At 36.7% G+C, this 8,951-nt stretch overlaps 1 pseudogene; it reads left to right on the forward strand.

Moving 5' to 3' along the window:
• The first annotated feature begins 573 nt into the window (after window positions 1–573).
• On the forward strand, window positions 574–1,475 carry LOC118833320 (annotated as a pseudogene).
• Window positions 1,476–8,951: the final 7,476 nt, after the last annotated feature.

The raw sequence follows: 8,951 nt of genomic DNA on the forward strand, positions 1-8,951 counted from the left end.
CTTATTCACTACATACAGGGTTTTGTTCAGGCGCATCACTGGTAGTTTATGTTTACTACTTGGAACAAAATGAGTGTATATATGTATATCTATCTATCTGGATGCATACACACATACATACATACATATTTGGTACATGCTTGTTCACTTGTCTCCTCATAAGACTGTGAACTCCTTGAGAGCACAGACTGCTTTTCTTGCCTTTTTCAAATATTCCTGTTCTCAACACAGTACCTGGAAAAAAATTAGTGCTTCAGAAATGCTAATTACTGACTGACTTTGTATTGCCAGCACTGAGCACCATGCCTGACTTATACTAAGCATCAATAAATACTTCTTGACTAAGAGAGTCCATAATTAGTTTCTCTTATCAACCCCAGGAAAAGAAACGTGTGGTGATTCCATATTTAAAATAACATATAACACACAAGCTCAGGCCCAAGCTTAAGAGACAGCATATGAGGGGTCAATTGATATACAAAAGAAAAGATCATGTTTTATTGTTGATCCTTCTTTCAAATTTCTTTAACAGAGACATAGGACTTGTGTTTTCTCACTGACACATCATCTATGATGTTCTTGCTTGAAAAGGGTATTTCTCCCCAAAACAGATATGGAGATGGTGGATCCACTTTCCAGAGTACAACAGGCCATTGTGTGCACATGAGAGGATTACCTTACAGAGCTACTGAAAATGATATTTACAATTTTTTCTCACCACTCAACCCTGTTCGAGTACACATTGAAATTGGACCTGATGGCAGAGTGACTGGAGAAGTAGATGTTGAATTTGCTACTCATGAAGATGCTGTGGCAGCTATGTCAAAAGACAAAGCCAATATGTAGCACAGATATGTAGAACTCTTCTTGAATTCTACAGCAGGAGCAAGCGGTGGTGCTTACGAACACAGATATGTAGAACTCTTCTTGAATTCTACAGCAGGAGCAAGCGGTGGTGCTTATGGTAGCCAAATGATGGGAGGCATGGGCTTGTCAAACCAGTCCAGTTATGGTGGTCCAGCTAGCCAGCAGCTGAGTGGGGGTTACGGAGGAGGCTATGGTGGTCAAAGCAGCATGAGCGGATATGACCAAGTTTTACAGGAAAACTCCAGTGATTTTCAATCAAACATTGCATAGGGAGCCAAGGAGCGATGAACAGCAGCTACTATAGTAGCGGGAGCCGTGCATCTATGGGAGTGAACGGAATGGGAGGGATGTCTGGCATGTCCAGTATGAATGGTGGATGGGGAATGTAATCCTGATCACTGACTCTTGGTCAACTTTTTTTAAAGAAAAAAAAAAACAAACAAAAACGAAGTTTAACAGTTTTGCAATACAAGCTTGTGATTTATGCTTACTGTAAGTGAAATCAGGATTGTTTTAAAAACTTTCAGGTTCAATATTTTTGAACACAGAAAAACATTCATCTAGGATGTAATAACCAAGTTGAGTAAAGACTATAACTGTTAAACAATTTCAGCTTTTCTCAAGGTAGTTATGTTGTAGGAGTGTACTTAAGCAGCAAGCGTATTTAGGTTAAAGCAGTTTCAATTATGTTAAATGTTGCTCTTATACCACATAACATGGAACACTGTTGGAGATGCATGTTGGGAGACATGCTTTTTTGTAAAACAAATATAGGAGCTGTGTCTGCGATTCAAAAGTGAAACATTTGGCATGTTTGTTCTAGTTTATTTCGTTTACTATCCTGTAAGGCACGTACGTTTAAGCTTTTTTTTTTTTTAAGTTAATGGGGACAATTTTGAGACACAATACGGACACTTTAGGATTTGGTCTTGGTGTTTGTATTAAATTCTGAGGCCTTGATTTAAATCTTTCATTGTATTGTGATTTCCTTTTAGGTGTATTGCGCTAAGTGAAACTTGTTAAATAAATCTTCCTTTTAAAAACTGAAAAAAAAAATAAAAAAAAAATTTGTAGTGTGAGTAAGCTCCTCAATGGTGTAAGGTTTGATGTCATGTAAACACCTGGATATGCCTCTCTTCTGCTCAGTCTGGATCTGGTGGTATTCCTTATCTCGGTGGTCAGAGATCTGTGTATCCCTAGTCTGGTAGTACTGGCTTTTTGGAGCCTCAGTTCAACGTAAAGGAAACTTGTTGGGGACCGGTATGTCTTGGACATTAAGATGAAGTGAAGGCTTTGGGTGGTGCTCCAGCACTTGTAGAGTCACTGTGGTCCAGCAATCAGAGCTAGACTTCATCAGTTCAGGCCTGGATGAACAGACACAGCAAGGTGGACTCCTGGCTTGTTGGAAAATAAAGGGCTGAGATTTTTCTTGTTGGGATGATTTACCTGTGTTTTTCTTATTCACAAGGGGCACAGCTTTTTCCTGGTGGCCAGAGTCAGGTAGTTGTGAGGACTTGCCAATGATGACCTGTTGTTTTAAGCAAACCATCTGGTCAGCCTCAGTCTGGTGGTAATGTGGACCAAATTCAGACATTGGTGCAATCCGCTGTGGTGGACATGGTATTAGCACTGGCTGGGTCTGGCAAGAAACATTTTTTGGAGGAACCAGGACCAAGGCTGAGGGTGAAGAAGAGACAGTGAAAGTGAGGGAAAGGAGTCACCATATACCCTGGGAGAAGGGAAAAGCAGCACGGGGATCAGGGGAAGAGATGATAGTCTGGGGTCAAACATGAGGAAAGCTTTCCATCCCATTTGAAGCTTTGCAAAGTGTCTTCACCTAAGCTGTTTCACATCTTACTATCCCCACTGGACAAATGTGAAAAGAGAAAATTATTTATCCATTACAACTTTTATACCTAATGTGCTTTCCTGAAAAAACCTGTGAGGCAGAGGTAGTGTAAATACTCACAATAATAAAATTATTTAACATTTATATAGTACCTACTAGTTGACAAACAGTATGCTAAGCTAAATATTATCTCATTTGACCCTCACAACAACCCTAGGAGGTAGGTGCTACTATCATCTCAATTTTACAGTAGGGAAAACTGAAGAAAATAGCGTCACATACCCACAGTAGGGGTGTGAGGCCAGATTTGTACTCAGGTCTTCCAAACTATAGGCCTAGTGTTCTGTCCTCTACATCACCAGCTGCCCTGGCTTATACATGAGAAAAAAGACACATGTAGAATTGTGCACCAAATCATAGGTATGGCTAATATTTAAATTATAAAGCCAGAATTTAAATCCAGAATGTTAAGGTGGGATGATTAAGAGATTTATTTGCCCACAAGAAAATAGTAAGTGACAAAAACAAGGCTAGAACCCAGGTTTTCTGATTTCTTCAACCATGTACTCTTTCTAACGGACAAATTGGTCCTGAGAACAGGGACAGGTTCAGATGGAAGACTATCTCTCTCTCTCTCTCTCTCTCTCTCTCTCTCACACACACACACACACACACACACACACACACACCACAAATACACATATACACACACAAGTCACAAAGAGAGATGGGATGGAGTCTAATTGAAACTAATAAATATAAAGTTCTCCCTTTTTGGAAATGCCCCGACTATTTTCCCCATTTTTCCACTGAAGGATTTCCTTGAAAAGGTAATATATTTTAAAAAAATGACAATAATTCTGAGATCATTCTAAAAAAGGCCAACAAAAGAAAATCTTTCTGTGCCTCCTGATGCCCAGGTACGTCTGTTTTTAAACAAAGGGTTAAACTTCTCAACTTTTCTTTTTGTCTTGGACTCCCCACTTTGGCAGTCTTCTAAAGCCTACAGACCTCCTTCTCATGACAGTTGGAACACACAGTTGCTGGTGATAAACATTTGCCTGATAGCACTTACCATTATTCCTGAATTGGATCAGAGAAACTGCCTTTGTGCTTAGAGAAATATTATTAAACTGCTGCTTGCTTGACATAAGAGCAAGGATACCATCAGGAACATCCCAGTTTGACTTCCAGTTATGTGGGAATACAGAACATACAAATTAGCTACATTTGCCTGTCTACAATGACTAGTTATGGAGCTGTAATCAAACCTGATGAAGCCTTTTCAATGAATATTTATGATAAGGTCAATAAGATCTAGCTACCTTATTTATTGCTTTATACTTTGACTTCCCTAAAAAGCCCATGAGGTTCTGTGTAATTTCTATGGAAATACATTTTCTAAACCAATAGTTTGAAGCTTCTGAATCTTCAATTGCTCAGTCCTTGCACCTGGCTACACAGTCTCTCACCTCGATGGTGTTCTTTGTTGTTTAAAGACTTACTCTGAACTTTCCTAGCAGACTATCCTGGCTTTATTCCATTTCTATCATTCTTTTACCTAGAAAATGCAATAGCATTCTAATCTTCTCCTCCCTCCAACCTCCACCATATCGTCATATCCTCAGGGCTATTTTTGTGAAGTACAACAAAACTGGAGTTGCTCTTCTTTTAGCACGATAGTTATTAGTAGGCATGCTGCAAGATGAGCATTGCACTCTCTGTAGATAATGTTTCGACAGCGAACTCTACCAGCGATAGGTTTCTACATTTGCAGTTACCTAACTGGTAAAATTTCAGAAGCCTCAGGAAAGGTTTCTTGCCCCAAGCTATCTTCTCCAACCAACTCCTGTGGTATTTAAAATCCTACCATTACTGATTAATTCTTTTGCAGTCACTTTAATCTCTAAATCCTAAATCTAAATGTTTCTATGATTTTAAGGAAGCCATAAATTCTGGGAAGGACTTTTAAGACACAGGCAACTTTTGTTATCATACGTCCTGGGGATAGAGTGAGAACTTTTTTTATGGAATGAGAGTTCTTACTTAGCTCTTTGGGTGGAGTTCAACCAGTGGAGTAGGTTTAGAAGAGACTACTGCAAGGGACCTTTTGGATCTTTTTCTACAGTGGGTCTTGACAAGACATTTAGGCTCTTCCTCTTTGGGGAATGTACCGTACATCCAATGCAGTTAACTCAAAGTTTGTTCCTCAGAAGATGCAACCCTCAGAGGATGGAGATAGAATGAACCAATGTATACAGAATATAAGGGAAAGATATGGAGTACACTTGGAAATCATTGTGGGGTTTTGAGGGACACAGGAAAAGATCAAAGGCATTCTTGCAATCTTGTGATGTACTATGAGCAAAATTTAAAGCATATAAAGCATATAAGTATCTTTCACTGAGACAATAGCAGAGATATGTACAGTCCAGTAATTGCCAAAGGCAGAGCCTAATACCCTAAGTGACATATTTGTTCTCAGCAACAGAGAGAAGCAACAAAAAATACCCACCAAATTTGAGATCAGAAATCCTGGCTTTGCTATATCTTATTTTTATGGTGTATGAGAAGTCTTTTAAGGTCTTTAGGGAAAAAAAAAATTAGTGCTCCTAGGCTTTTTTAAAATTTTTACTTTCAGGGGCAGCTAGACGGCACAGTGAGTAAAGCACCAGCCCTGGAGTCAGGAGGACCTGAGTTCAAATCTTATCTCAGACACTTGACACATGAACTAGCTGTGTCTTACTTACTCACCTTGGGCAAGTCACTTAACCCCAATTGCCCTGCCCCGCCCCCAAATATTTTCAGGTCCAAATTCTTTCTCTCCCTTTAGCCTCTCCCCCAAGCTCCTGAGAAGGCCAGCAATATAACATTCATTATACAGGCAAAATCATGCAAACCCTTTTTGCATTAGCAATCTTCTCAAAATTGAAAGAAAAATAAAAGCGAAAAAACTGCTTCAATCAGCACTCACGGTTCCTCAGTTCTCTCTCTGGAAGTGAACAGTATTTTTTCCTTATAATGTTTTTAGTTTATTGTGTTTTAGATTTAACAAAAAGGTGAAGTGAGGCAAATCTCTGCTAACACAACTTTTATGCTGTTATTTATTATTACATGCTATTATTGTTATTTGTGGTACTTGCCAATAAATGGGTCAAATTTGCTAATACATATTGTAGAAAGTTAAATAATAAAGGAATTCATGTTAATTTCTAAAAATTCAAACACAGAGAAATCAAAAGCTAAATAATTTAAAATACGACAGAAGGTAGAATTCTTAAAACCTTTATAATTACATATATATTAATTTGATCTTGTTTTCTCAAAATGTTTACCCAACTTTTACTTTAACTATTATTTAGAACTCCGAATTGAAATATCACTATATTTCACTGAATTCCAAATCAATTTCAATTCCCCCCCATAGGAGGAGTAGGGACTGATAAGGATTTAATACTTACAGTAAAAAATATGTAGGAACACTTTTCATAAGAAGATGATCACTAATACACAAATTATTTTACTTAAAAGTTATATATGTCTATGATTATATATTTATAAGTATACATCGACCTAGGTAAAAAATTTACCTTTTCTCCATCTTCTGCTGGCTTTGATTCATTCATTGTTTATCACCACGTTTTTTAAAACGCAAGAATTTCAGGCAACTGCATGCTAGGATATTGCTAGAATCATCCAAAATTTGGGGATGGGGGGGAAATAGTCAAGAAAACAAAAAATAAATTCCATTATAATGCAAAATTTGCTTAAGCCATACTTTAAAAAAATTTATGAATTTCTTTTCTCAAAAAAAGACAAAGCCACATGTCGAGGGAGTTTAAAGTTGTGGATTTTGTAGTATATATGTCTACCATACATATATACATATATACTCATATGCATATACATAGATACATATAAATACACACACACATCTGCCTCAGCATGTCTACAAGGGAAGTGGTAGAACCTAACCTGGCTTATATGTAAAAATCAAGATACAAAAGTCAATCAAGGTAAATATGTGTGTATGTATGTAAACGGCACTCTCTTCTACCTCAACAACTAATATATGACTTGCCTTATAAGGAGTATAGAATCATTGATTTATAGCTGGAAGTAACAGTGAGTGTCAGCTGATAAACCCCCCTCCATTTTATGGATGAGAAATCTGAAACCTATTGATCTGAAATTACTTGACTAGTCACACAAGTAGAAGTGATAAAACCATGATTTGACCTACATTCTCAGAGTCTAGATCCTATATTCTTTCCTCTTTGCCAGCGTTGTCAAACTCAAATAGAAATTGATCCCTGTGGGTCACACCCATAGGACAAGAAGTGCCATCACCCTCCCTGAAGAAGTCGTGAATATATGAGAATCCTTATATGAACAAAGATGTTCCTCTAACATAGAGAAAAATGCCATCACCCCCTCTGAAGAAGTTGTGAATACCTGAGAATCCATATATGAGCAAAGAGGTTCCTCTAACATAGAGAAAAATGCAGCAAGATGGTAACCAAACAGGAATAATCCAGCAAAAACAAATTATTTTTTTGTTCATTAATAATTTTGTTATCTGTATACAAAAGCACATATCTTACCCGAAACACGATGACTTCCTTTGAGCCTTAGTAACTGTAGATTTGCGTCTACTAATCTCTCCTTTTTCTTCTTTATCTTCTATTATTTCCTTATCTTCTACTACCATTACTATTTCTTCTTTATCTTCTATTTCTTTACCTTCTACTATTACTTTATCTTCTATTACTTTACCTTCTACTATTACTTCATCTTCCACTATTACTCTTTCTACTTTACTTTCTACTATTACTTTATCTTTCACTATTACTTCTTTACCTTCTACTATTACTTTATCTTTTACTATTTCTTCTTTATCTTCTACTTTTTCTTCTTTATCTTCTATTATTACTTTAGCTTCTACTATTTCTTGTTGTTCTTTTTCCTTTTTTGATGCTGGCATCTAAGAATATGAACAATTCAGTGAGTATAACAGTACGAGTATCTTTCTAGTATTAGCAAAAGACACTTTCATTGGCTCCTATGGCTAACCAACAAGACATCATGCACGGTGAAGAACCTAGAGCACTGGATTTAGGGCCAGGAGACCTTCATTCTTAGCAGAATGTCTTTTCTGGGTCTCATTTTTCTCACCTACCAAATGGATGGCCCAAATTAGATGAATTCTGAGATTCCTTTTAGGGCTAACCATCTGAGATGTGATCAAACAAATATAAGCTACCTGCAATGGCAGTTTAAAAACAATGTTGGTTATAAGTTTAAAAAATGATGATTCAAGTATGTCAAAATTTGGATCCATCTAACCCCAACTTATCATCATAATAATGGTGCTTAGCTTACCATAAGCAACCAAAGCAACACCAGCCACTGAAGTGCATCATCTACTTTTCAGCTATTGCTTGTTCACCAATATTCAGCCTACAGTGATCCTCCAAAAGTTCTCAGATTCACAATACAAAACGCACGTAATTGATGGCACCAAGGATCAAAATGCTTTCTAGTAAGACTTCGATAAAAGTTGTTTTTATCATATATAGCTAAGATAGAAGCCTTCTCCAAATTATTTGCCAACAATTGTAGATGATAGACAGACAGATAGATAGATTAGATAGGCAGACAGATATGAATTAATTACAAATATTCAAATAAAAGATACTATTTTCCATAGAACTGGACACTTCAGAAAATTTAGTGCTGAAATAAATCTAGCTTTTTTCCAGATAACAGCTTATATTCTTCTGAGCACACAGGTCACCAATAAATAAAGTCAAATTTTAAGGGGAAAGAAGCTGAACTTTTGTATTTGATTTATATAAAAGACTCTAAAAGTTACAGAAACAGAAAATTGATGTTGAAAATTGGATAAAAGAAAAAAATAAGAATTTATAAAATGAGTAAAGAATGTGAACTTTCCTGTATTTGTGCTCTTGAAGCTAAGGGTTGAACATTGCATTTAAACTGATTTAATTTCATTTTCATAAGATTCAGAAATACCATACTAGCCTGATCTTTTGGGATCCAAATGTTCTTAGAATTGTTTGCTAACCCTCTCAGTACAGGTCAACTACAAATCTGATAAGCTGTTTTTGCTTTAATCCATATTAATGACTAAACTGTTGACAGATTTTTATAACACACTCCCCACTCCATTCCATTCCTATTTTCATGAACTTTTCTCTTCTTTACCTCTGCT

The sequence above is a fragment of the Trichosurus vulpecula genome, unplaced genomic scaffold (assembly GCF_011100635.1).
Source record: "Trichosurus vulpecula isolate mTriVul1 unplaced genomic scaffold, mTriVul1.pri scaffold_190_arrow_ctg1, whole genome shotgun sequence".
NCBI classification, from domain to species: Eukaryota; Metazoa; Chordata; class Mammalia; order Diprotodontia; family Phalangeridae; genus Trichosurus; species Trichosurus vulpecula.